This window comes from Columba livia, chromosome 13 (assembly GCF_036013475.1).
Source record: "Columba livia isolate bColLiv1 breed racing homer chromosome 13, bColLiv1.pat.W.v2, whole genome shotgun sequence".
In the NCBI taxonomy this organism is placed as follows: domain Eukaryota; kingdom Metazoa; phylum Chordata; class Aves; order Columbiformes; family Columbidae; genus Columba; species Columba livia.
In genome coordinates this window covers 5,708,761-5,736,294 of record NC_088614.1, presented here as the reverse complement: position 1 = coordinate 5,736,294, position 27,534 = coordinate 5,708,761, and the positions used below count along the sequence as shown (strand labels likewise).

General features: G+C 44.2%; 1 long non-coding RNA gene across 1 annotated transcript in view; it reads left to right on the top strand.

Annotated features, from left to right (window-relative positions):
• The window catches only part of LOC110360456 (uncharacterized), a 417,274-nt gene that overhangs the window by 13,358 nt on the left and 376,382 nt on the right, over positions 1-27,534 (top strand). The window contains exon 2 of the long non-coding RNA XR_010465803.1: positions 202-327. This is a non-coding gene — a long non-coding RNA (uncharacterized LOC110360456). The remainder of the gene's footprint in view (positions 1-201; positions 328-27,534) is intronic.

Here is a 27,534-nt window from a genome sequence, read left to right as displayed (position 1 = left end):
AGCTCCCTGCTGAGCTTTGCTTGACCAGCAGGTGTAGAAGTTATGTTAAATTGGTTTAGTCTTATTTGCATTTGGATGAGTATTCAAAGGATGTAAGGTGTTTTTTTTAAAGGTATTTTGGTGATAAAAGGCTGAGAGTCAAACAGATATTTATTCTTATTATTTGGCATAACTTTTTTTTTTTTTTTTTTTTTTCCCCAGGAACTGTACATAACAACCGTGTTTTCCACATATGGATAGAAACAGAAATAATCTTTGCAGCTATGGATGCTTCTTAATATTAGTTGAAGGTAAAGATGTGCATAGGGCTTCTGGTCTATAAAGAAGGTGAGAAAACAAATAAGAACAAGTGTTAATTCATGTACACAGAATTTGTGTCTGCACAGCAGGTGAAAATGCTACATTAATGCTGGAAATATCTGTCCTGCTGTGTAGTCTTCTTCCTTTTTATTACTTCAGTGTTTGGTTTCGTATGAATGCACCATACTTATTTGTGTGTTATCATGATGGATTCCTCTTTGCTTCTAGTTATCCATATAAACAGATGCTCCACATGACCTCAAAGTATTAAAATGAAATACTACGGTGAAAACATCTTGGTTTTCATAGTGCAGTGTATATATACATAAATATTATTTTTAGTCTAGGTTATTAATTGCACACAAAAATGCTCAATAAAAAGAATGTTGTTAAAATGTAATGTCAAACACTTCTAATTATGGCAATGTCAGAAGCAGGGTTCAGTCAGAATCTCCATGAGATTAAATTGAAAATTATCTAGACTGTGCGACTCAAAGCATCTAGTGCTGTTGAGCACTATGTGTGAAAACAAATCCCATTAACTCCGTGTGTGGAGATGCAGAGCGCGGTGCAAAGCGCAGCACTGTGGGCAGGCTGGATGTTGGTGTCTGCGGAACAGCCTCTGGCAAGGCTGGCCTGAGCCAGGGCCTTCAGTTGGTACAAGTTGTCTCTGCGGGGGCAGGATGAAATTCCATCCTCCAGGGAAACACTTAGTTGTCCAAAACCACAATGCCCATATCAGAATTTTCTCCCTCTTTCTGGCGCATGTTTCAGAACCCCTTGACTGTGGCCATGGGACCATATGGGGCTCGATGGCACCTCTGACCAACACGCGTTCAGAAAGGGACTCAAATTGGGATCTGCGAATGTACAGGGGTGGAGAGTGCAGGCTTTTTGGGGAGGAACTTCTTGGTGATGAGTGCTGTCAGTGATGAAAACTTGAGCTGAATGCCCAATTCAAATTAGCCGCTCTTCAGTAAAAAAAAAGTGTCTTGCCTTGGTCTCACGGGAATGCAACGATGGCGTTGTAGCTGGAGCAGGACAAGAGGAGCTGGAGCAGCTGCTCTGCATGACCGAACTGTGCTGCTGCTGGCGGCTCAGCTGTGAGCTGCTGCCTGCTCTCTGCATCTTCCCACTGGTTTCCAGCTCTGTTATTTTACTTTCTTTTCAAAAGAAGGGAAGCTAGTCTGGCGGTGGCGCTAAGGTGGGTCGCAGATTTGCCGTGTATCTGTCCAGGTGTCTCCGGCAGTGTGTCCATCCCTCTGCACTGCTGTTGGGGGTGTCAGGCAGGGTCTCGCGCCGGGGCTCTGCAGGACTGAACAAACAGAGCTGATTGGAAACCCGCCTTTGGTATAAAATACACGTAATACCATATTATTTTATGTGCTAAGTTTATTCAAGGATTGGATACAGAAAGATCTGCAGACAATGCTTCATTTTGTTTGTGTCCAAATTACTAGCTATTTTAAGCCTTTCCATATGAATAATAGTGAAATCTTGGAGATGTGTGTTCCAGGGAATTATTCTGTTCTGGTTCTCCTTTGGATCTGTAGTCATCTTAAGATATATGTTGTAGAAATAATTCTTCTTTTTTTTTTTTTTTTTCTTCTTATGAGAATAACAAGGAAAAGAACATAAAATTTTAATTAATTTGATAATTCAGATTTACCATCCACAGAAATTCCCAGTCAAAGCTTGTCCTTCATGTGGAACTGAGTGTAATGTATGTTGTGCTTGCTCTCTTTTGGTCCCTACGTTTGCCTGCCTGTTTTGTTAATGCTATGTTATTCTCTGAAAGGCTCGAACAAAGGCACTGTATAAAGGGGAATATTTTTTTTAAGGGAAGTGAGTGCAGTAAGTGGAAGAAGGGCTAAAGCACATTAAAAAAAAAAAAAAAGACAAGCATCACATAAGTCATTTTAAGTTACTCTTCCAGACTGCTTTATGTGGCACTCACTTTTTTCCAGTGTGTTTTTTCTGATAATGCTTTATGTATTTTACTTGACGCAGCAGGTACTTGGGATTTGTACTTTCGTATATATGAATCACAAAATGCACTTTTTATTCAAAATTGGTATTTTTACACTTTTATGCAGCAAAGTCATGAATTGGCGTACTAGTACTTCAAACTGGCAGGTTAGTAAAGTGCAGTTATCGTCAGAACATTGACTGTAAAAGTGACATCATGGAATCCTCATTCTTTTTCAATGATTCCAGCAAAATTGCAGTTTAAAAGCTCAAATCTGTGTGTGTGTGGTGTTGGTTATTTTGTGTGGTTTTTGTTTTTGTTTTTGTTTTTCCTTTAACTGTAGGCTCTGGCCTCTAAAACCAGGTCTGTTTTCTCTCTGGCTCATCCATTATCATGAGTAATAAGGGTTGTGCAGTTGGAGCTCAGCGAGCGCTGCTGGTGCTGGAGTGAGGCCGGGCAGCTCCAGTTCGTACTTCTCTAGATGTGTTACCACTGCAGAGATAGAAAGAACAGAAACTTTTTAATTACTGTAAGCAAAAGTGATAGGCAGAGAAGCAAAGGCTGTTTTCATATTAGTACTTCCCTCTTCATAATGAGAATTAAAAAAAAATACAGTAGGGCCATGTCTATAAGCAAGCAGCACGAGAAAGCCTGCCCCAAGGCAAAGAATCCCAGGCTGGAGTTGTGTGTGCAGAGCAGGGCAGGGTGGCTGGAGCCTGGGAAGGGCTGTTGGAGCCCTTGGCTGCTGGTCGGGATCCTTTTCCTTGGTTTCCTGATGCAAAGTGCTTCGTGTGAGCTGCCAGAGAATTTCCCCTGCTCCATGCAGCTTCCCTGGTGCCTCAGCTGTCAGTGAGTTCAAACAGTGCTGGACTGTGCCAAGATGTGTTTGGGCCTGAGCTTGCAGTCCTGCGCCAGGGTGTGGGATCCACAGCCGTTCCTCATGTCTAGGCCTTAGTGAGCCAAGCTGGAGATGTATGCTTGTATTTTAAAGTACTTCAAGTGCTTTACAGAGTAATTAGTTTAATGAGAAGAGTGGAGATAAATTAAGCAGCACGTGTGCTCGGTTATAGTTCAAATGTAAAGAAAAATTACACACTGGAGGATGGGGACGCAGTTACAGCTTCTGTAAGAAGCCTGCGGTGTGTTTTTATCTTGAAAAAAGAGGGCTGCTATAAACTTCCGTGAAATGAATCTTGCGAGCAGAAAAAAGCAAGTTGTGAACATTCATGCTTGTCTTTTATTTTAGCACATACTGCAGGGTTGCTCACAAACCTGGAAATGTTCTGTGCCTTTTTCTGGGGAGGGCATGGGGGATAGTGCACAGGTGTAAGTGAAACCAAAGAATTTCAATCTCCAGGTCTGCTGTCCTATGCACAGGTACCAGTTACTTGTATAATTTATATTATAACTGCTCAATAGATCAGAGCAGTTTGAGTAGATACCAGTGTTTTCCTTTGCGGTGTTCCCCTACAAACATTTCAGTTGAAACAGTCATCCTAAAGCATGAGCTGGCAATACCTTAGGTGAGGCTTGCACCTTCTGTTTCCCAGGGAAGGGAGGGAAGGACGTTTCCTTACTGCGGAGCTGATGGAAAGCTGCCTCCCTGCAGGTGTGGGGTTTGGGCTGGTGTAATGAACTCTGAAGTGACCCCCGCTGCTCCCCAGCATGTGGCCAGATCCACGGAGCTGTTGTGCTCCATGGGCTGCGGGTTCCTGCAGTGCTCAGCTGAGCCTCACCTGGTGGGGACTGCGCCTCTGAAGAGCAAGTAGTTAGCATGACGTAATTATTTTTTTTTTTTTAATGAACCAAGTGGTCAGAGAAATCTCTTGCATGAGTCAGTACACGACTGGTTCCGTGAAGCATTTGGAGTGGTTTGTGTGTGCAGGACGCGGTGAGCAGTGTGGTGGTGCTGGGGGAGCTGCAGATGCTGTGCTGCACCTCACAGCTTGGCTGCGATTCCTGGCCTGGCAGGCAGAACCGTGCCCAGATAACACCCAGATGTGCTGGGGGGCGATTGTGGGAGTCTTCAGATCTGCGCCATCTTCATTTTGCTTGCTCTGTTCTCAGCATTTTAGAAAAGTTCACCTTTCAGGTCTGCAATGCACAATAAAATATTTAATAATTTAATCAGGAATTCAGATTTGGTCTAGAAATTAATCCTAAGGAGAAAACTTGGTGTCTCCTAATAGTTGAGCTGGCTCTTGGCCATGCAGGTGACCTTGGGACACCCCTGCAGCTCCGGAGACAGCAGGTCCCTCCCCAGGCTGTGTCCGGAGCTTTCACTGGGCAGCAGGAATATCACTCAAAAGCCATGTACTTTAATGAAGCTGTTTCTCTGCTAAGAATGAGTTAGATGAGGTAGCTGTCAAAATATGTGCTTCTTCCTCTTCTGACCTAAAAAGTCTGTTTTTTATTCCCCGATGCCATGCGGCCAAACTTTCTCTCTTCTTAGACTTCAGAAAGGAGACTGTGATGGTGATACTGTGGTGGATACATTGAGGACTGTGTAATTAGCATCTGAAATCATCACTTAATAGCTTGTCTTCATAAATTTGTTTTCCTCCTGGAAAAAAAGTGTTGATATTTTAAGCATTTTAACTGTTCCTGCTTTTTTTTTTGCTTCCTTTTATGACATAAAAATTCAGTTTGCTGGTTCATTTTGAGCCTGACTGGAAGGGTAAGTTTGTTTATTTTGGCAGCTTAGCTGTAGATCAGCCAAGAGGAAAATGAAAAACTGCAGCCTGTGGACATTCTGCTTGTGCTTATCGAAGTCCTGCTGGAGCAGGGATAACCATCTCTTTCACAGGAAAGGAAGGTTGGAGGGAAGCCTCACTTATTTGTTTTCTTTCTTTGTTTTTTACTGTATCAATTATGCAGGAATTTTGAACGTGACAGGTCTGTCAGTATCAGCAGTGGTGTAGACACACCCATGAACAGTCAGCTGTGGGTACAGTCTGAAGTATTTTTGTCCAACAGAAGTTGGAATAAATATATTAAATATTTTTTTTCTTCTTCTAATGTTTTGAAAATGATTTTAGACTGTGTATCTTCCGTTTGATGAGCATCAATCTAGCAGTGCATCAGAACACAGTAATAATTGCTGTAGGTTCCTTTTGTGGTGTTCCAGCTCCGAGCAGGGTGTGCATTCCAGTGGAGCAGGCAGTGCTGGTCAGGACGGGTGCTGCTGGGTTCTGCTGCTGCCACCCCAAACATCTCACAGGTGTTGTCAGTCCTGTCAGGGCCCAGCTGGGACGTGTGGAGGGTGCAGAGGGAGCCCCGCGGCCACCGCTGAGCCGGAACCCCCTGGGCTGAGGGACCCGCTGTGTTCTGTTCCTCTGGCCTGACACGAGTGCCAGCAGCGCTGCCACCTGTAGAGCCTGGCACTTGGGAGCTGGCAGGTAAGTCTGGGGGTGTAATTCCAGCTTAACAGGATTTTTAACATCTGGAACGTGCCGTGTGCTACCATATTGGTGAGAGGTAGTGAGCAGCGTCGTTTTACAAATCCTCACTTAAATTTGCTTTGACAAAGTGCAGGGAAATAGAGCATCATCATATATTTAACATTAAAATATTTTAAAGTTTGTTATTTATCAACTTTCCAACAGTATTTTCATTATGCATTGTGCTTTATGTGCTGTTTATTACTGGGATATATGGGAATTTTTTCTTATGAAGGATGATGAACATTCAAAATCCTAATTCATTAGGAGTTGGTCACAGTTCAAATACTATTGCTATTCTGTTTTAAAAACAAAAGATACTGGGGAGGTAGGAAGAAGAAACTAGATTGAAAAAGTGAGGGACTTTTAAAATGCTCCTTGCTAAAAGGCATCTACCCTATCCTCTGAGGTCATGGGTATTGGTTTTATGTCAGTTTTTTCACAAATAAGCTATTATTTCAGTTATTCTAATCATACATGTACACTAAATACTAATACAATTCTACCTTGTGTATCTGAGAAGAAAAAAAAATCTTATTCTTTTGTTTTGGGAAGGCCAGTGGCTGTAGCTCTGGTGGATTAGCAGATGAGAAGCCTATTCCAGAGAAACAGCTCTTTCAGGAAAATTACTTTGACAGAAGAGTCTAATTCATGTGACCAGAATTCACATGCTTTAAAAGTAATTAGGGTGACTGGCTTCAGTTAGAAATAAATACACAAACCAAACCCAGCAGTAGATTTGGCTGTTGCTCAGCAGCCTTCCCTGGCCATGGGTCCATCCTGCTGCTGGGGGGAGTGGGGAGAAGGAGTCACTGAGAAGCTGAGAAGCCTTTATTGCTGGAGAACAGAGTCATCCCTGTCCTTTTAGGCAGCGGGGTTTGAGGAGCTGGGAGCAGCCTCGCCGCGGAGGTGCTGTGTCCCGTGGCTGTGCGTGGGGAGCCTGCGGGGTTTATTGAGATCACCTCTGTGCATTAGGAACACTGCACCCACGATTGAGGAAAGTGGGCATTCAAGTATCAGACACAGCTGGTGGCATCGCACATACGACATCCCTGCGGCTGGTACCCGGTGTGCCCCGCTGTGGGTGGAGAAGGCTGGACTGGTAGCGCACTCCTGGACTGGAAGAAAGCTGCTGTATTTTCTTGATGTGTCTTTAAATCATTAAAAAGCCTTTGGAGGGGAGAGGGGATGAAAAATCTCTGGGAGAAGTGATGCTTTTGATGGTCTTTTCTTTGTGGCCAGTACGCAGCACTGAGCATCATTTCCCCCACTTATTTTTGTCCTGGTAACAAATCCACATCGTGGGTGTAATGCTGCTTTGCTACTGTTGGTTGTGTGCCCGAGGCAGCGCCTTCCCCTGACTCAGGTTTCTGCTCTCACCGGGTGGGGAATGAGGAGACTGACAGCGCTGGGCTGCCCTGCCAGCCTGGGCCGACCTGGCCCAAGGAAAAGCAGCTTCACTGGATCTCATTTGGGACTCACCTCGATCGTATTTCCTTACACTGCACAAGTGTATCTCTCTGATCCAATTGCAACAGAATTCGCAGGTCATGATGAAATAAAAGCAAAATCTGTGTGTGGTGAGCTGTGGTGACAGCTGGACGGGTGTGTGCTTGGGGAAAAATCAATTTGCAGAATCAGGACAATTTCCAGTGCAGAATTCGCATATAAACCAGGCCTGTGCTGTGGTTATTGGTGCAGGGCTGGTGACAGGGGAGGTGGTGTGGACGCCTTGTGTGGCGATGCTGCCTGGGTGTCCCCAGGGGTGTCTCAGCACTGGAGGGTGTCCCCGGGGCTGGGTGCGGTGCTTGGTGAGTGGTGGTGCCGGCGCCTGGCGGGGCTGCCCCGGCTGGTGGTGCCTGAGCCTTGCTGGGGGAGGAACGCGCCCTGTAGGTTTTCCCCAAAGGAAACATGAGGAAAACATCTTGTTTTAAGAGATATTTAATATGCTTTTCATATTTGGAAAATAGTTAATGTCTGGGAATGTCCTTTTGCTCCCTGGCCAGCAGATTAATATTCTTTTGATCTTTTTTTTAAAAAAAATTAGGTTAAAAGTGATTTATCTGCAACAAAAGCAGCAGCAATTACTTACTCTGTATTAATGCTTAAGGTTGCTTTCTTTTAAACATTATATTTGGGAGGGTAAAAGTTTTTAAAAATAAACATGTTTCAAATTATTTTTAGATTAAAATACTTTATGGAGGGAGAGTTGAATTTTAGTATTTGAGCAGTAAACCAGCAAATCAAGACTTTGGGGAAAACGCAGATGTAGAAAGGCCGAGCAGAAATGCGCTTTCCACTGACCGCAGCTAATTGTGCAGAGTGCCTAACGAGCGGGTGGTTATTGTGCCATGTGGTTGGTTTGCGGTGCTGCCAGCGCTGTGCCGGGTACGTGCCGGTGGGCGCAGGGTGGGACGCACCAGCCATCGCGCGCGGGAACACCTCGCCTCTTCAACTGCAGCGTGGCTTTCCATGGAAAGTCCGTTATTTCTATATATGAATATATTAAAATAATATATGAATAATATTTCAGGAGTTGATAAAAACCTGTTATTGGCTTAATGTCTTTCAGTGTTTCAGTAACTGATAGCTTGCTTTAGTTTTTTAAAGCTGAAATTTTTCTTGCCTGCTATCCGTTCAAATATTTCTTTAAATAGTTCAGAGTCTGTTGGACTTCTGGATCTTAGTGTGAAAATAATGTCCCTTTTAAATTACTCCTTTGTGCATAGCCAAGAAACTCAAAACCATTGAAGCTGGAATTTCAAATTCAGTAGATGTGATCATTGTTGAAGAAGGAAGTAGAAGCCAATTTTGAGGAAAACAGGTCCAGTAGTTTTAAATATATGGATATTTCAAGCTGGAATACTTGTCGATGAGTACCGGAACAATTCTAAGTTGGAAGTTTTTCTGTGATGTACATTAAATAAAAAGCAGAAGGCCTGTGTATGGGCATAGTCACCAGCAGCTCCGGGTCCTGGGCTGTGGGCGGCTGGAGCAAGCCGGGCTTCCCCAGCTGCCGTGGCTGGTGCCAGGATTGCTGTGGCTGGTGCCAGGATTGCTGTGGCTGGTGCCAGGATTGCTGTGGCTGGTGCCAGGTCTGGGCCATGTGGGGACGCGCTGGTCCCAGCGGCGCTGGCCGGAGGAGCCTCTCGCTCCACACTCTCTGCTCTGTCCCACCCTAATGGACCACGGCATGGCAACTCCAGGTTATTTTGCTTCGCTATACCTCAGGCAATACCTATCTATACGAAGGGGTGGGAAGATGGACAATATAGGCTAAAATAAATAGTCTATAAAATGCACAGTATGTGCAACATGCATGTGAGTACTTTCTGGCGTGTGGCTGCCTTGGCTGGTGTGCTGGTGCCAGGCCCAGGATGGACTGGCTCCCGGTTGGGCTATTCTGGGCTGCTGCACCTCCTCGGTTGTTTGGTAATACAGAAGGTATTTTGTGCTTCATGTAATGTTGATACCTTTACAAAAGTTATCTGCACTGTCACTTGGAATGGTTCTGGATGCACAAGCTTAGTCTAGACTGAATAAGCTTATTGTTTCCTCTGTCATGGCTGATGCAATTAGGGGTTTTGGTCTTATTAGCCCTATCTGATGAAGGTATGTGGCCAGAGGAAGCCCATTTATTAAGCCATGAGTCATTTCTGGGTATCGAATAGCCTGTGACTCACTCCTGCATCGCTCTGTGATGCCATCCTTTATCTGCAGGGCTGCTCCGTTGAACTTCTGCTGGCTTTGATTTGCTTCCTTGAGACTGCCTTGGCACAAGGTTATCCAGGATGAGCATATACATCAGCAGCTCGTTTGGATACAGAATAAGTTTTCTTGTTGTGGGTGATGTTGTGCAGTTCTCTCCAAACTTGACCTCTAGGCTATGGCAGAGATGTGTTCCTTGTTGAATTATCTTTACTTTGTGTCATTCTCGTCGCACACCTGATCTCCCTGTGTGGTTAAACCTCATTATCAATGTGGGATTTGCTAGCAGAGTATTTTGATTAATGCAATTCCTGCAGGGTAACATTTTCTGTTTCAGGATGCTGAGAGTCTAAACTTCCAGGCCTGCCCACTTTGATACAGTTGTTTGTTCTTTTTATTTTTAGTGAACAAAACATAATTCCACTCATAATGAGTTTATGCAGCTAAAACTACCATGTTGCTAAAGGGGAAGGTCCTGTCAACCTGTCTTTGCATCTGTATTTCATGTGTTACAACCAATATTATAACCAGCACATCAAAAATCCTCTGTATGTAGGAAAGCTGGTGGCATTTCACAAGAGACGTTCTGTGTCTCGTGCTGCTCAGCCACCTGGGGCCTGTTTCTGGCAGGACTGGGGGCTCCTTGTCGCGGTGCTTGCTGCTTTGCACTCTGGATGTGATAGGCTCAACAGTTCTTATAATCTGAAACGCCAGACTATTTTTCTTGAATCTGCACAAACACCTCCAGTATTTTACTTACATTCCATTTTTCTGTCAAAGTCCGTATTATCATCTCTGGAGTGTGAATACGATTAGGTATCAGGACACTTCTCTGAAAAATAGCCTATAAATTTCTGTCCTGAAGTGTGTCAAGGTTTGGCAACTGGTTCTTCTGTTGTGGTTGTGTGTGTTATTTAAATTGTACACGTCCCCAGTCTTTGCAGGCAGGGACCTGCTGCTTCCTCCGCTGGGCGCTTCAGCACCACAGGTGTGAGGCTTCTGCTTCAAATCCACAGGGAGTTAAAACACATCCAAGAGAGTGCAAGGAGTTGTGAACACTGTAAATAGGAGCAGCAATAGCAGAGATACTTGAAACAGATGTTGTGGCTTCAGTTTTAAATTTGGTGACCATTCTGGTAAAATACCTTAGACTCCTTAGATACAAAATGGTGCTACAAACCTACACGGACCTGTCCAACTTGGTGGCTGCTGCTTCAGATGGTGGTGGTAACCACGCTGCATCACGAGCTGTAGAAACAGGTGGTGAGGCCTTGTTGTTTTGAATTTGGTAAAAACATACCATTTGTGTCTGGGAAAATGACCTCAAGGAAATGTCAGTGAAATCTGCTTGTCTTCATAGGAATACACTCTATTTCCAGCAAAAGGGAATTAGGCTTTTTAAAAAATGTTTTTGGAAAGTTCAGAAGCAGCTGCTGCTTAGTCGGGTGTGTGTGTGTGCAAATCCAGAGCCCCTGTGTCCGTGTGTCTGCAAATCCAGGCTCCTCTCACCAGAACGCTGCAGAGCCAGCAGGACCTGGGGTGGTTGGTGGGTGGCAGGACATGTCTGGTCCATGGCAATGCCCGTGCTGGAATATCCATCCCTCACAACACGGGCTTTTAATCCACCAAGGTCATTACTTTCCACCACTTAAAGCAGCCACAAGAATGTGTCCTCTGTTGTTATGGCCAGGCTAGTGCAATGTTGGAGGAACCTCTGCTTTAAGGGTGGAAGGAGAAGGAAACTTTTCTTACCAGGTAATATAATTGAATGGCACCCAAACCTGGTAAGTTACAGACAGATTTTGGGATGCTGACTTCTGCTCAGTGCTTTAGAGAATATAAGTTATGTGGTTCAGTGATTTTAATAATGGCTATCGCCACTGTGCTTGGGTGTGAAAATACACCTTCTGTCGCATGTGCTACCTTATGAAGTATATAAACAGGGTTTTTCATCTGCTTTCCATTTACTGTTACATTTTGTTGTCTTTGCCATGGGCATTTAAAACTGAGATGTTCTAAAGAGCCCTGCATGAAATTTTAAAGAGACTGGACCTTTCATCTGTGCAACAGCAGGACACCAGATAGATGAACAAGAAAGAAAGAGAAATTGTTTTTGAAGAAATAGCAAAAAAAAATAACAGTAGAAGCAATTATTTTATCAAAGGTTTATTTTCTTTCTTGCTTTTTAAAGACCTTTCCTCGGTTGAAGTTGGCTGACTTCTTATGTATGTTTGATTTGTGGTTTTCACAAGGTCCAAATGAAAAATGTCAGCTGGAAGATGTGTATTGTTAATGAGCAATCACAATGGCACCAGTGATTGCAGTGAATTTTGGTGCTCAGAGAATTGCAAGACTCTGGTCTTCTGTCCTCAAAGCAGACACACGTTTCTCTTTCATATTTCAGTCTGTTCCTTGACTATGGACAGACCTTTTCAAAGAGTAAGGATGGAGTTAGTCTTTGTTTGTTGTGTTCTTGCTTGTAGTGAAATAAATTGTGTTCCTTATGATAAGGAGCTAGATTATGATCCATCAAGCCCCTCTTTCAGGTCATTACGCAGTAATCTCCACTTAAGTTGCCATGGTTGGTGTCGGTGACCTCACTGTGAGAAGTTCAATATTGCATTGCTGGTTCCAGGTCCTTTCAACTTGCTGCTGGTTTTGATTAGTTTTCCTTCTACTGAACTGTCTCCTGCGCGTTGCTCCTCACCCTGCTGGGAGATGCTCCCCGAGGCGATGGCAGCTCCAGCCGGACCCCACAGCTTGGCTGGGTTGGCACTGCCTCGTTCCACGTGTGCAGGTAGAAAATCACTTCTGTTTTAATTTAGATGGTGTTCTGGCAGGAAGGAAAGTAAAATTCCTCTCTTGTGTAGTTATTGTATGACAAACTGGAAACAAACTGCAAATACTGCTGGGTTCTCCCAGAACTGATCTGGAGCAGAAGGGTTTAAGGAGAGAGCAAAGCCACCAGCTGTGACAGCAGAGTTGCAGGGAGGAAAGTATTAATAATATATGGGGCTGGGACTGGCAGCTGAGCTGTCCTGTGCTCGGATGCCAATAAAACCTCACCTTGGAGGAGCCGTGTTGGCCACAACATGCAGGACCTCAGACTCCGTGGTGAACGGCTTGTTCCTGATGAGGAAAACTTGGAGAAATCAAAGATGTGAATAAACATATCTCATATTTCTCCTTGTCAAATATGCATACCTTGTATCAATTAAATGGGGCAAATGGGCAGAGAAGGGTTCCTGAACTGGTGGTGAATATTGAACCTGAGATCTTGTTTGAATTAAGGTGACGTCTGCTGGGTGAAAGAGATCTGCAGAGATATATATAAGGCCAAAGCTTCCAGCGGTCCACACTGTCTTTACTGAAAAGCATATTTATATCTTCCAGACTAGTAATTAATCACTTGGTAGGATTTTTTGGGACGTGCATTCACAGAAGATCTTTTTGTACTGCCAGGAACCAGAAAGCATGGGCACAATTAAAACACTGATTTAATTTATTACATAGAGGCATGGAATGGGAATGTTTTAAGCAAAGTTGACAGGCCAGGATTTCAGAACGATCTATTTTTTAAAAAATAGAAAACAAATGCTGCTCCTAACAAAAACTAAATTACATTAATAGCAGCTTTCTAATACACTACTGAGAAAGAAAATAAAGCTTTTGGCATTAATTAAGATGTGAAGAAATGGTATAATTTTTAAAGAGAATGTATTTCAAAGCTGTCTATTTATAAAAACATAAGATATTGCCTTTTGTTGAAATTCATTTTAAAAGCATGCGGCTCTTTTGAAAAATTAAAAATAATTACTGAAAAGTTTGTGTATTCTGATAGTTTCCTCTTCAGTGAAGCTCAGGAGTCAGCGCGGCTCCTGCAGCCGCAGTCCCTGCGCTGGTGTACTCGGTGTTTCCAGGAGAGTCCTCAGAGCTGCAGGATGGGAAGGAGCAGAGCGGCTGCTGCGTTCTGTGTGCACTGGATTCCCTGGGGGCTCCCGGGCCCGTGGCCACGAGCTCAGGGGCTGACCTGGCCACCCTGTCCTGTCCCAGGCAATGCAGAAAAGCATACAGCTTTTGAAGTGAAACTCGTGTCGTGCTCCTGTCATTTGTGTTCTGTTTAAAAGGAAGTCTTCACACTTAAAAGAAATTAGTAAAGCCTGATGCAGCAAAATATGTGCATCCCAGCAGCAGCAAAGGATGCTTTTTCTGCAGTAAAAGTTCCTGAAACGTTCATCAATTTCCTTATCACTTATGAGTTTTGTTTTTGTTTCTTCCTTTGCTTCAAATATGAAACATAAAGGTCTCATCAAGGCATAGTGTTATGCAGGAGATAAACTAATTACAGCTTTAATTTGCTTGCATCCAGTTGAAGCAACTCAAATATTTTAAATGTAGAATATTAACTTGCAATGTTTTTGTGGTCTTGATGGCCTTAGTGTTCTGGAAAATTACATTGCACTGGAACATCAAGTAGCTTGAAGTCAGGGCTTGGGGCAGGGCTGTGCAGTGAGTGGTCACCAGCTTTGTGTCACCACCATCTATCATCAAAAAAGGCTTTTGCTGTCTGGCCCTTTGGAAAACTATGATAGTGTCATCTGAACACCATTTATCAAGAAGGTGGACAGCCCTGGATAAGAATACATTTTTTTTCTTTCAAGAGTCCTTGATTGTGTTTCCCCTGCTTCACAGATCCCTTCTCATGATGTTGGCAGTGATGTCACTTCACGCTCTTATCTGCATCTGGGCTCTGTCATGTGTTGTCACACCCTGTGGTGCCCGGGAGGTGGCTGTGGCCACTGCACACATGGGGCAGCCCCGGCTATGCCTGGTGCATGGTCACCGTGGGGCGGTGAGCCGGCGCAGGAATGCCCGGCAGGGCTGTGGTTTTCTCCTGGCGGTGCCTGTAGCTGGCTGAGCTGGAGCTTGGGCCCGCTGGGCTGCTGTCCATCAGGTGCCTCTCAGGTGAGCCAGGACTGCATTGTCTCTGCACGTTCACAATATTTATGTGCTGTGTAAGGAGCAGTAGCACTTGAATGCGTAAAGGATGCCTGGTGTTGCCAGTCCGCAGTGTTTTCTGGTGTTCTAACAGATATCGCTCTCTGGCTGCATATACAAAAAGAGGATGAGGCAAATTCTAGATAAGCTATTATTCAACTTTTCATTTGACATTGTGCAAGTACCTTCCTTTCCAGTTTGAGAAATACCACTTGTTTTGAAAGCTGTTATTATGTGTCACCTTGGTGACCTGTGAATTAATAGAAATGTGCTTCCATTTAAAGTCATCTACATGACCTTAAATAAAGTATAAAATAATTGTGTGATCATTGCTTGGAGACATTATGACATGCCTATTGTGGAGACTGTTCTCTCTTGGAGCTGTGTGTCACATTTAGCAGGAGTGCAGAGATGTGCGGGTGGATGCTGTGCAGGGCTGGATGACCTGATCTCTCTTGGCCACTGCAAACCCCTCTGGAATATTGTCCATTCCTTGGCCTGGCACTTGGGCAAGGACGCTGGAAATCCAGGAAGGTGATTAAATACATTGAAAATTTATCTTACGATGACAGTTTAAAAAAAAAAGTCAAGTCTCTTATGTTATCAAAAAGGCACTTAAGAGGTGACTCGAACATGGTCACTAAGTGCTCACACATGCAAAAGAAGTTTGAGGATAGAGAGCTCTTAAAAGTAATAGAAAAAAGTATAATGAGATTTAGTGAATTGAATTAAAGGTAGACAAAAATTTGACTAGAAATAATGTCCATGTTAATCAGGCAAGGTGATTAATCACTGGAACAGCTTAATGGCCATTCTGGTGGGTATTTTAAAATCGAGATTGGATGATTTTCCAAAAGCTGCAGTTCAAGTGCAACTATTGAGCTTTAAGCTGGAAGTAATACAGAAAATTCCGGTGGCCTATATTATGTAAAGTGTCAGCTCAAATCATCACACTACCTAGAGTCCTATGAATTAATAAGGCACTTTTGTTTCTGAATAAACACGACCTCTAATAATTTCCTGTTGAATAATTCAGCAGTTCTACCATTCAGTGAGTTTGAGATGACGTTTTATGCCATCACTGTGAATTGGCTGAACATGGGATTTCTTCAGTGATGATCCAAAGTATAGAAAATAAATGATAATGCAATGACCTGTCAGAAAAAATATATTTAAAAAAAAAAATCTTTGATGTTTCTGCCTTTTTGTGTATCCCTGTCCATTCTTCTTTTAAATCTGCCATGCTTTATGCGACTGTGGCTCCCCATGTCAAACGCAGTGTTATGCAAGGCTGGAGTGACAATTCCAGCTTTAATTTTGTTGCCTTTTGTGAATGTCACAACATTAGCGTTGTCTGTTGTATTGTTTGGTGTTTACCATATCTCTGTATGTATGTCGTATTAGTTTAATGATAGAGAGTGATGATGGGATAAACTGCTAGGAAGTGAGAGAAGTGACAAAGGAGATAAAGGGTTTTCATTGTAATAAACTGCACGCTAACGCGTACTGTTAAAAAAATGCTCCTCTCGCTGAAATGTGATGCAATAGAGAGTGAATACAGTGAATTATGGTCACAAAGATATAACAGCAAAGAGTGGCTGGACTGTCATCCTCGATCAGAGGCATACCTTTTGGAAATGACTTTGAAGGTTATCTTGGAATAGCTTTCCAAATTGACTTTACATTTCATGTGCAGAGGAATTGATGGATGGATGGAGAGGTAGTCAAGGAAATTAAATGTGGGTGACCATCTGCATGAGCAGAGATTTTTATACAGGGTAACACCTGACCTATTTATTTTTATCATAAAGTGATTACATATTGTGCCCAGATTTCTGTAATGAGGGGAAACACTGTATGGCTTTGTCTCTTCCAAACAAGATCCTCGTTAGTCTGGTCCTGCAAACAAGGTTCACATGCTGAGAAGTTGCTACGTGAGATATTTCCACAGATGCTCAGAGAGCAGAATGCAAATCTCCATTGGGGTGGTAATGCTAGTCAACCTAACATCTGTTATTTGTGAGGGGAAATGAGCCGTGGTTTTTGATCTTCAGTGTACTTGTTTTCGCCGAGAAGGTCTTGCCAAGGCACCTCTGCTTTAGGAGACGCTGCCGTTTGGGATGGACCTGGCACTGACCATGGCCAACAGGCTGAGGGGATGGTTTCTTTTGGGTGAAATGGGAGATCTCTGGTTCCGTGGATGACTGGGGATAATGGGGCCAGCAGAGGGGCTGCCGGTGTTTTCTCTTTTCTGAAAACAATTGATTCAGATGCTCTCTTCACTTTGGTTGCTTATATTTATTTCCTCTCCTCTTTCAGATTTTCCCATTTACTTTCCAGTTCCTTTCCTTTTGTACATGATTATATTTTAAGCACACAAACAAACCCACGTAACTAAGTGTATGTATGTTTTTCTGTGACAGAGGATCTGTTTGGTTTTTGTTCGGATATTTTTCTTTTCATATTATTTTTATTTTGCCCAAATGCTGACCGTGTGCAGCCGAGGCACCGGGTTCTGCTCGCTGGCACCTGCCCCTGTGCCTTCCGTGTTTAACCAGCGCAGCCCTTCCTGTGACACCTGAACACATTGATTTAAATAGTTGAATTAAAGACTAACACAGAATGCATGTTTGTGTACGTTAAATGCAATATTAATGTGTTCTTGGTAGTGCTGTGCTGAACATGGCTGGTTCTCCCTGACTGCACACTGGAAATGCTGGAGATACAGAGCTAAAAATAACCCATGGCCGTGACAGCGCAGCCTTTGCGGTGACAGCACAGCCAGATCTGATAGGAAGGAATGAATGGAGGAAGTAATGACGCTTTAATTTACAGATCAATCCAATGTGATAAAAACAATGGAGAGTAAACGTTTTTCAAAAGTATAAAAATAACTGAGTTTTCAGAGCAAATTTGTCTGCAATTTAAGTCTATTTAAAACAACATGTACAGAGATCTTTACATTGGAATTTGAAGGACTCTTTCATTTATGAACTGACCAGATAGATGTTAAAAAATGTACAAGAAACCGCAAACAGATTTTTAAACCTGTTCCAGGACAAGTAAAATTTTGGTATGATTTACAGGTTTCCTAGGGGGAATACTTCACAGTGCAAGTCTCTGTTTCTTCTGGGACTTTAAGAGGCATTTGTTATACACGTTTCCGTATTTTAAGAAGCAGGTATTATTCCACGTACTGGTACCAAATGGTTTTGTCCCGAAATGGGAAGAGTTTTATTGCGCTGTTGATGTTGGGGTCAGGAGGCCAGGGCACACCTGTTTGTTTGGTGCTCGGTAAGAACTCCGTCTGTTGACATCTTTTTAGATTTATTCACACACTGGAAATTGCAGATGACAGTTTCTCGGACTTGCTTTTGAGATTCATGGTTTGCAAAGTTTTTTTTCTTAATGAGCTGTTAATTCATAACAGTATTCACTGGTGATGGAAAATAGAAGTCTGTTGCTTTCCAAGCTGGTTTGCATTCAGCTGTAGTTTGCAATTTCTAAAGAAAAGGATTTATTCACTCCTGAGATTTGTTTTTCAGATCTCAAAATTTCCGAAGAAGATTTTTTTTTTTAACTTGCTTGTGGTTAATATTTGCACAAACGTGTGCAACATCTGACAGTAAGTAGTTGCACGTGCATTGTTGCATTTTCATACGTGTGTTATGTTACATGTAAACCCCACATCCGTGCATCCACGTTGTCAGTATTGTTGTGCTTGTGCATTCGTATGTGCACGTGGATTCATGTGGGCGAGGGAGCACGTTCCCTGGACTCTCACTGGGGACACTCCTGCAAATTGTTGGGGGCGTTTGCAGGTTCACAGCAGCATGAGGATGATCACAATAATTTTTCATCACTGGGCAAATCGAGAATCTGCACAACTCTCCCTCTTTTGTTGATTTAATGAAAGCTTGGGCTTCAATATGATGGGCTTTGGAGGGTTATAGAAACCTAAGGAAGTTCAGTGGAGGGACTTGCAATAGCTCCTTAGTGCGAGATGCACGACAGTTAAAGCTGACAGTGTGTTGTGCGAAGTGCTGCAGGTAAAACAAAGTTCTGTCCCTTTCATGTTGATTTGTCTGAGTTTTAGACATTTAGATTATTTTTAGACAAAAATGACTTGTGACTTTAAAGTGATCTCGATGGTTTGCTTTTGCACTGTAGTCCAGCATGGTCAGCATGCGCCCAAGCAGGATCACGCACAGAGCGAACAGACGGGACACGAGCTGGTGTATGAGTCCCTGCGGCTGAGCTCGGTTCTGGGCAGGGGTTTGGTTTGGCAGCCGCCTGCGCTGCCTCTGCAGCCGGTGTGAGCAGCAGGGGCTCAGCGTGCAACATGGGCCGCGTGTGGAAAGCCGCAGGGAGACACTCCCACCACTGCTGGGGTGATGGTCGGTAAAACAGAGAGGTTGTGAAGAGAAGAAGCGGAGAAGAGGCGGCTAATGGAGGCTGTGGAGATGTACGGTGCGCTCCCGGTGATGGATGGGGAAATTAGCTTTGCAGGAACACTCCAGACAGGCTGCGAACAGAGCAAGAGAGCATTTGTCAAGGACAGAAAAGAGGATGCTGCAGTAATTGAGAAATGTCTCTCTTCTTCAGACTAGGAATTGAAGGCAGCACTCCCCTTGAAATTCACTCTGGCTGTGTGGGATGCCCCTTCCTTTCAAAGTACTCAGGTTTTATTCCTTAAAAATGTATATGGTTTGATTATAAATGGCAGTATAGGTCCCTTCCCTTTTGTTTGCTTTTAAGACACCCCTCTGCTGCATCCAGCCTGGGTTGCTGTGGTCTGCTGGAGACTCACAAGGCCGTTTTCGGTTTTGTGTATTTTGTAACCATAGGACTAAAGTGAACAAATACTGTTTGCCGCTGCAAATGTTCAAATATTTGATGTATGGCAAAATATGTCAGAGGAATGAGTGCTCCCAGTCGCCCTTGGTAGCCAGGTACAGCAAAAAGCTCTCATGCCTAATCTTTCATTTTTTTTTTCTGCTCAAACATTTTATTCCATTTTACTTCTGAGCAACGCTAAACATAAACAGTTTCACAAAGTAGTTTCTTTAGTAGTGTAGAAGTAAAATTGACGTGAGAAATTATCACTCAAAGCAAGCACTGGTTTTGTAACTGTGTGTGAGGCCAAGCTGCAGCTGGTAAGGGAAGGTGTGGGATGATACGTGGTGCCGGAGGCGTGGAGATGGTGTTCTGTGCTCACACCAGTGCCTAAAAGAGAAGCGGGGCAGCAGGTGCCCGGCCAGGCCTGTGGCCAGCGCGGTGTGTCCAGCAGCCTGGAACGGGCGAACGCAGGGCTGGGCCGGACCTGTGCGAAGGGTCCCCCCGGGCACAACTGCGAGCGCACACATCAAAGATGGACAGAAATAGCAAAGAAGCCAGAGATAAAAAGGACCATAAGGCTGCAACAGTCCACAGAGATATTACATGTTTATAGCGGGGTCTGTGGGAATAATGGGTGTTTATAAATGAGTTCAAGGGGATAATGTGTATTGAAATATGAGTCCGGAGGGAGAGTGCGTATTCAAAAACTATCTACTGTATATAGCATAATAATCCCAGTATTTCATAAACTCGTAGGAAAGTATTAAATAAAAATAAATTACAAATGTCTGTGGCTTGATTGCAAATCATTTCAGAGAAAAGGAAAAAAAACCCCACCTTTGCAAAATGTGGAAACCATCTTGTGTTTAAACAGCACCAGAAAAAAAATTATAATTGTAAAAAGTAAATGTCAGTTATAGTTATTACAGTGGCCATGTTGTTTCCAATAACAATTTGGCATTTTATTTAGTCTGTAACAATCTACAATTTAAATTTAAAATAAAGATTTTTCTTTTATTTCCCTCTGAAGTTGTGTGCCAAGCACAGCAGAGCAGAATGTAACATCTGTTGATGATTAAAACAAGCTTTCCTATGGGCCCTGAATACAAAGTAAACATGGATTTTATCCATAGTCAACAGCATTTACAAATGTAAAGGGAGGAAGCTACTGAGTTTTTGAAGAATGAGCTGTGAGAGAGGAAATATAAGTATGGGGACGGCAGATGGCGATAATTAGTTCCATATCGTGAAAGGCTTCTATTAAAAAATCGGACAGAGTCCTGTATTATGCTGCTGGTTTATTAAAGCGCCCTTTCTTTGCCGTCTCCCCTGAGTTGAGCGGTGCCTTCGCTCTGCGCTGGCTCTGCCGCTGCCCGGGACGCTGGCACTGAGCATGGCCGCTTGGAACACACGTTCCCCGCTTTGCCCTGCTGCCCGGGACGCTGGCACTGAGCACAGCTGCTCAGGACACGCGTTTCCCAGCTTCGCCCCGCATAGCACCAGAAATGGTTTGCTGGCAGCAGGCAGGATTTGGGAAGAATTTGTTGCATGGACCTATAGGCTAGTAATCTTGCATTTTATTTTAATTTAGATTTAGGGGCTGGGATGTCAAAGGTTAAAGGCTGCTGTACCCCAGCAATGCCCCTTGTCTCCAGCTTTTGTCTTGTTTAATCATGTGGTGCATGATTCCCACCTCTGTGTCCAGCTGTTGTCACTGAGAGCTGCTTCATTTTATCTCTTACTGAGACAAAATGCCATTTGTGCTTCTAGTCTGCATGTTCCTTGTATAGTCTGTCGGCACGTGTTACATTACTCAGTTTCGCCATATTGAACAGCTAATTATTACTGCTGGAATAGTTTTGTTTTGTAGGGCTTTGCCCATCCTGTTTGCCTTGTTTTGTCTTGCTTTGATTCCCCCCCCAGTTATACTTATTGTAGAGTACATTGAGTGAAATGTCAAAATGCAATTCCAATGTGCTGAGCTGTACCTGCTTCCCAGGGAGAGGACAAAGCTCCTTCAGCCCCAGGGCCGAGCCCCAAGCTTGCACAGGAGCTTTTGGACTTTGGCTCCAAATTTGGGCTGTTTTCACTTTGCATCAAAAGCCACTTTTTTAAATTGTTTTGTTTTCTTCCCCCAATCCAAAGAGGTTTTGTAGCATTCTGGCTCATACATTATTTTGTAATTAATTTCAGTTTTTAATTGCAATTTCTTCTTTCCTCACTTCCATACTCCTTCAATTTTCTTTCCAACTGGAAGCTGTTATAGCCGAACTCTAAGTGCAGGCGCCCGCGTAAGCGCCTTTGTAGCCCCATACAAACGCACAGTGTTAATGTGGCGCTCACTCTCTTTTTCATTTTTTTTCTTTTTTTTTTCCCCTTCCGTCATTTTATAATTACCTGAGGTGGTAACAGCTCTTAAGAGCCTCGTCTGTCACCCTGGAACCAAATGCTTTTCATTGAAAATTAAGGAGAGGCTTCAAAAGTTTTAGTTCTTTCAGCAATGAAACATAACAGTCCTCCAGTAGAAAGGGTATGTTGCTGATGGATCCCATTACACCCAGTAATGTGGGATGTGAGGATGCTTTTGTGCTGAAGAGGAAACGTGGAGGCTTGTGCTGCTCCCAGCCGTGCGAGCCGGGCTGGAGCGTGGCCATGCCCGCGGGAGCGCCGTGCAATTGATTGCAGGGGCTTTGGGGGCGCGGGGCGGGTGTGTGTGTGGGGCAGGTGTGCAGGGCTGGTGTGCGCCCTGTGTGTGGCTCCCAGCCTACACGGGTCCCCCCCCGGTGGAGCTGGGTGCTGTTAACCATTGCAGTGATGGTGGGAAGGTGCCGAGCAAGGACATGGTTATTCCTGGATTGAAAAGGAGGCGATTTGTCGTGATGATGTGAAAACCATGCAGGACACTTAAATTTAAAATGCAGAAAGAAAAGTTGCATGGAATTCAAAATTACTTTTAAATTGCTGAAAGAATGTATGGGAAGAGTTTTAGGCAAAATAAAACTAGATCAAACCAAAATAAGCATCCAGATCTGCTGAGACATATGTTTTGGGCAGTTTTCCTAAACTCATAGCTTTAGCAAAGTCTTCAGGTAACAGATATTATACTTAAATGTCCAACTTCAAAGAGAAATGACTGCAGAAGCAGCCTTGCTTTTACTTTTAATTAAAAATTTGAAAGCAGTACCTGAGTGGACCTCAAAAGTTAAAAAGCAGACGGCAAATAAAATGTTATGTGTTTTAATGTCTTTGAAGTTGAGTCTTACAATTGCTGGATCCCGTTATCTTGGGTTTTGCTGACGTTGGTGGTGAGTGTCCTGCATCAGGCTGCTGGTGGAGGGGCTGCTGGAGTGGTGGGGGTTGCAGAGGGGTCCACAGGGTGAGGGACGTGCTGTGGATGTGCTGGAGCTGGATGAGGTTCCCACCTCATCTGTGGGGCTGATACAGCATCCTTTGGGAGCTGGATCCTAGTCCTTCCCCTGGAGGACCCGTAAGAGGAGTGCCCAGTGTGCTCTTGCACTGCAGCAATTAGTCATTGATTGTGCTCTGTGACGCTGTGTGCGGTAGCACCGTAACTGTACTTGGCCAGTTTGCAGCGGTGTTTCACTGTTAACTTTATAGAAGCCCCAGCCCACCCTGCTTTCTGCATCACGCTGCGCAGCATTTCCCTAAAGCAGTTCATATATGACACTTAAATCATTTACGACTAGACCAAATGATGCTGGAGCAGATGCAATGAAAATGCTGTGGTTTAAATGATTATGACCTTCCGGCATCAGAAAATGCTCTGCCTCTTAAAAAAGAAAACACCCCAAACCCATCCCAGAGCTCAGCCCTTGCTGCTGCCTCCTGTCCCCTCCGGGAAGGGCAGGGTGAGCCGGGTCCCCAGTGCCTGGTGCTTGCAGCACCTTGGCCTCAGCCCAGCACTCACCCTTGCCAGGCAATGAGGCTCTGGAGGCCCAGCCAGGTGCTGGAGCCCATCCAGCAGATGACTGTCCTTCATCTGTCAGCCCTGAGCGAGACTGCTGGAGCCCAGCGCCAGCCCAGGCCTCTCCATGGCGTTAGGGAGTGCTCCCAGAAGGGCACCAGACTAGCTCTGTCTTTCCTTTAAATAAGCAGGGTAATCATTCTCCACTTGTAATTAAAATTTTGAGTCAGTCACATGTGTTGTAAATTTGTGCATGGAGAACTTATTTAATTAATAAAAGTTAGCCTGAAGTTGCATTTACCTGAGCAACTGGAAACTAAACTTTGGATAGATCAGCTCCACTCTGCTATGGCTGTGAAGCCTCCATTCCTCGGGAAGCTTGCACAGAGCAAGCCAAGGGCCAGCCTCAATCCCCTTTAATAAAAGCCACTATTTCAGCTTCTGTGCAATTTGGAGTCCAGCCATAATGTGGGATGGGAACACCTTGTAACACTTACAGATGATCTCCTGCTTTCAGAGGATCGCAGCCAAACTTCCGCTTAGCTTTCTTATTTTCTCTGTGGAACTGGCTGTGGTGGTTTGTGAAGTGTCTCCCCCAGCACACGCTCACTCTGTGGGACGGTTTCCCTACTGCCCTTGGCCATCGTGCTTGGGCTGCGAGGAGAACTGGTAAGAGGAAAAGGACGTGGGTGCCAACACTGTGATAATCCTCAGGTTTCCCTACGTTTTGCTGTGCGTTTATTGGTGGTGTGACCTGTATTCCAAGGTCTACTTGAGAAGATTAACTCAAGTGAAGGCTGGGGCTCGTTCTCCTCAAACCAAGATGAAATAACTTGCTGTGGTAGCGAGGGTCTGGGGGGTGTGCTGAGCCCTGTGTGCAGCCGGTGGCCTCTGTATCTGGCCCCCCCGGCTGTGGGGCCAAGCAGGCAGAGCCTACCAGGGTTTGCTGTGTCCTGCAGCCCTGTTTGCCCAAAGGCTCCGACTCCAAATCAGTCAATTCAAACAACAATACGAAACCTAAAAAAATAATCAATGTTTGCTCAGCAAGACTCTGTACAAAACATTTGTGACTTGAGTTAATTTTATTCCCATCCTCTAATATTTTATTGATCAAACTCTGTATTAACTTCCATTACTTTCTTCTGAGGATTGATGTCAGGTTAAGTAACCGATAGTTACAAGTCCTGCTAGCTCTGTGTGAGTATGGATAGCATCTTCACGCCCTTCTGCAATTTCCCTGCTATGCTGTCTTTTCCAGTTCCTATTGACAGATTGGTGATCTCTCTCGGCAACTCTTTTATAACTTAGTAGCACGAGGCATCCAGAGGCCATCAGATTTTAGACTGTTTAATACTCCATATGGCTACAAATAGACTCAAACTAGTTCATTGTCTTTATCTGATCTGAGTGTGCTGTGTCTTTCCTAACAAAATGTTTATTGACCAGTTCTGCCCTGTCTGTATCCTTAATAATATAATCATCTCCACTGAGTAATAAACCAGCTCAGTTTGGGGCATTTCTTTTGGTCCTGATGTGTCAAACACACTCATCTTTGCTGTCCGTAGCCTGACCAGCTCAGACTTTGACAGCTGTTTTCTTCTCAGTGATCTGCACCTTGAAACATGTAAAACTGTATTGATTCCTGCTTCTTTTCCCTCCCTGTAACATGGATGAAGTTGGTTTGGAGCTCTGGTGGTACAGGTGGAAGCTCTGTCTGCCAAATGGAGAACTCAACAAAAGGCTAAAGCCTAGAACAGCGGTAAAGACAAAATGTTTAATGTTGTGGTGGTGGATTATTTACAGCCACGTGCCTGGTCCTGAATTAACTCAATGCATTTCCTTTAATAACTTAAGAGAAGAAGTAAACATCATCAGACTAACTTTGGAGAATGATGAGTAGTGAGGGGTTTTATTCAGGTATAATACCAGGTTATTTACAGAAGTTAGAAGAGGAAGGGGAAAAAATGAAATTCAGCCTTGAAAAATACAGATGATACAGCTGCCTGTGTATGAAAGTACTAATCCATCACGGGTATATGCAATAGGAAAGAACCTGAGTGGGAGTGATGCTGAGAGACATTTCAGGGTAAGAACAGACAGCAAGTTAGAGATGAGTTTGCAGTGTCATGTAGGAAAAATGACCAGCAGAGTTTTGGACTGCGTGCACTAAACCATCGTGATAAAGAGCAGGAAAATAACAGTGACCCCCGCACTGACCTGTGGCTGCAGCTGGGAGGTTGTGCTCCGTTCTGGCCCCGCGTCAGTGCCTTTCTGTTAGCAAACTGGAACAAGTTCACAGGAAAGCTACAGAGAACTGGGAACCTGGAAGAACTGGCTTATGAGAAGAGATGAAGAGAGGTAAATTTGTGCAGCTTGGCCAAGCAGTGACTAAGCAGCCATGCCAGCATCCAGAAATGCCCACAGCAGTGAGTGAGAATGGAACGATCTGTTATCCAGCAGGATGCCCATCTTGCAAACCAAAGGTGAGGGGCTGAATTTAACAAAATAAATGTTTAGGTAATAGTAGGGAAAAAAGCAACCGATGATGAAATCTTTAAGGAAAAGTCCCTCAAAAACAGGAGAAAACTCAGCTACTTGGGAGTTTTAAAGCCAGGTTAGGTGATGGCAGAGTGTGCAGGACAGTGAGGAGCTCTGTGTTGCTAAGATGTCCACAACCGTTTGATAGCATGTATATGCTTTGGTATTGCGTAGGTACAATTTTAACTTTATCTTGGGAGATCTGTATGTGGCTATGAATGAAAACTGCCTTTGCAGCTCTGGGATCCTCACGTACCGAGTTCGTGTCTTGACTCTCTGCTGCAGTGCCCACCTTGCTGGTCTTTCAGATGTTTAGACCATAATTTTGCATCCCAGGCCCAGATGCTGGGCAGCAGCATCAACTCATCCCTGAAATAATTTCCAGACGTGTCACAAATGTGGTCAACCTGTTTGGAGAGCGGTGCCCAGTGGAGTGTGTGGGAGTGGCCCTGGCTCCCAGGAGGTTTCTGTTTGACTTGACCTGTCACAAGCGATGAGGCTGTAGAGGTAAATACCGCACATCTGGCAGGCTGCTCTGGGCTGGCGGGGAGTTGTCTGGTGTAAAATAAAGCCAAATGCTCATGAACTTGCAAGACTGCATTGATAAAACACTAAGATATCAAAACGCATTAATGTGTTTTTGCTCAGCCCCGGCCTCGATGCTCGTGGCAGGTAAATTGCTTTGGGGCGTTGGTGCCGCAGGGCCGGGGATGCTGCAGCGGCTTGCAGGTGATAAGAACGTTCACAGAGCAGATCCTGGAATGGGACTGTGGGGCAACAACTGCTGTTTTGTACTGCATGTGGTTGGTCACTCTCCCATTTATCATTTTAGGATGTTTGCATGATAAACAGGTGGGAAAATGTCTCCACTGAGTGCCAGCAGCCTCTGAATCAATGAGACAGAGATGATGATAAAAGTAGTTTCTGCACTTGCTTCATTTTGGGCTGTTAACTAAATAATATGGCACTGTGATACATAACAGGAGAGTTTCCTTTTCCAGTTAGTGAGAAGTTAGAGGTGTCTCAGTACAAGGAACTAACACAATCTGTCTGAAACCAGACCCTGCTCAAGTGTGTGGAGAGTCTGTGGGGCGTGGGGGCTTCTGGGCTTCTCTGCTCCCCAGCTCTTCAGCCTCATGTGTTACAGGAGTGGGTTTTACCTTCCTGACCTTGCTTTGCCATGTGCAGTGCTGCCATAACCTGCGCCTTTGTTGGCTGGTGCTCTTATCTGTCGTAGTACAGCCTGATGTTCCACAGCACACAGGCACTGCTTTGTTCAAGTATTCATCCTTTGCCTGAATTATTTATTCATTCTTTTTTTTCCCCCCTTAATTTTCCCTTCTGTCTTTCCCCTGCTGGTGTCAGATGAATTCCTGTTTCTCCAGCAGCTCAGCAGGGCAAGGATTAATGCGGCGGGAACGCGGCTGCGGCCGTGCTGGGCAGAGAGTGACCTCCTCCAGGAAAAAAAAAAGGAAAGCATCCAGCAGTTAGAAATAGGGGAGGAAAGTCTGGGTGCCTCCTGTTCATTTTCACAGCAGATATGTTCCCAGCATCTCCATTCCCCTGGGAGAAGAAATATAATGCAAATCTTTCACAGAAGGTAAAATTGAAAGTGCAAATACAGAGTATCAGCTGTATTGAAAGAAATTGCAGGCTATGAAGCAAAAAACCACGCAAACTTCAAGTGCTTGGCTGAGGTTAACAATGCCGAGCTCTGTTCTCACTGTTCTTATTGTTTCAAGCAGTGTGATGCAGGAGAACGTGTCTCCTCTCCTGTTGTCCTCTGCTAATGGCGTGATGGATTCTGATTACTCTGC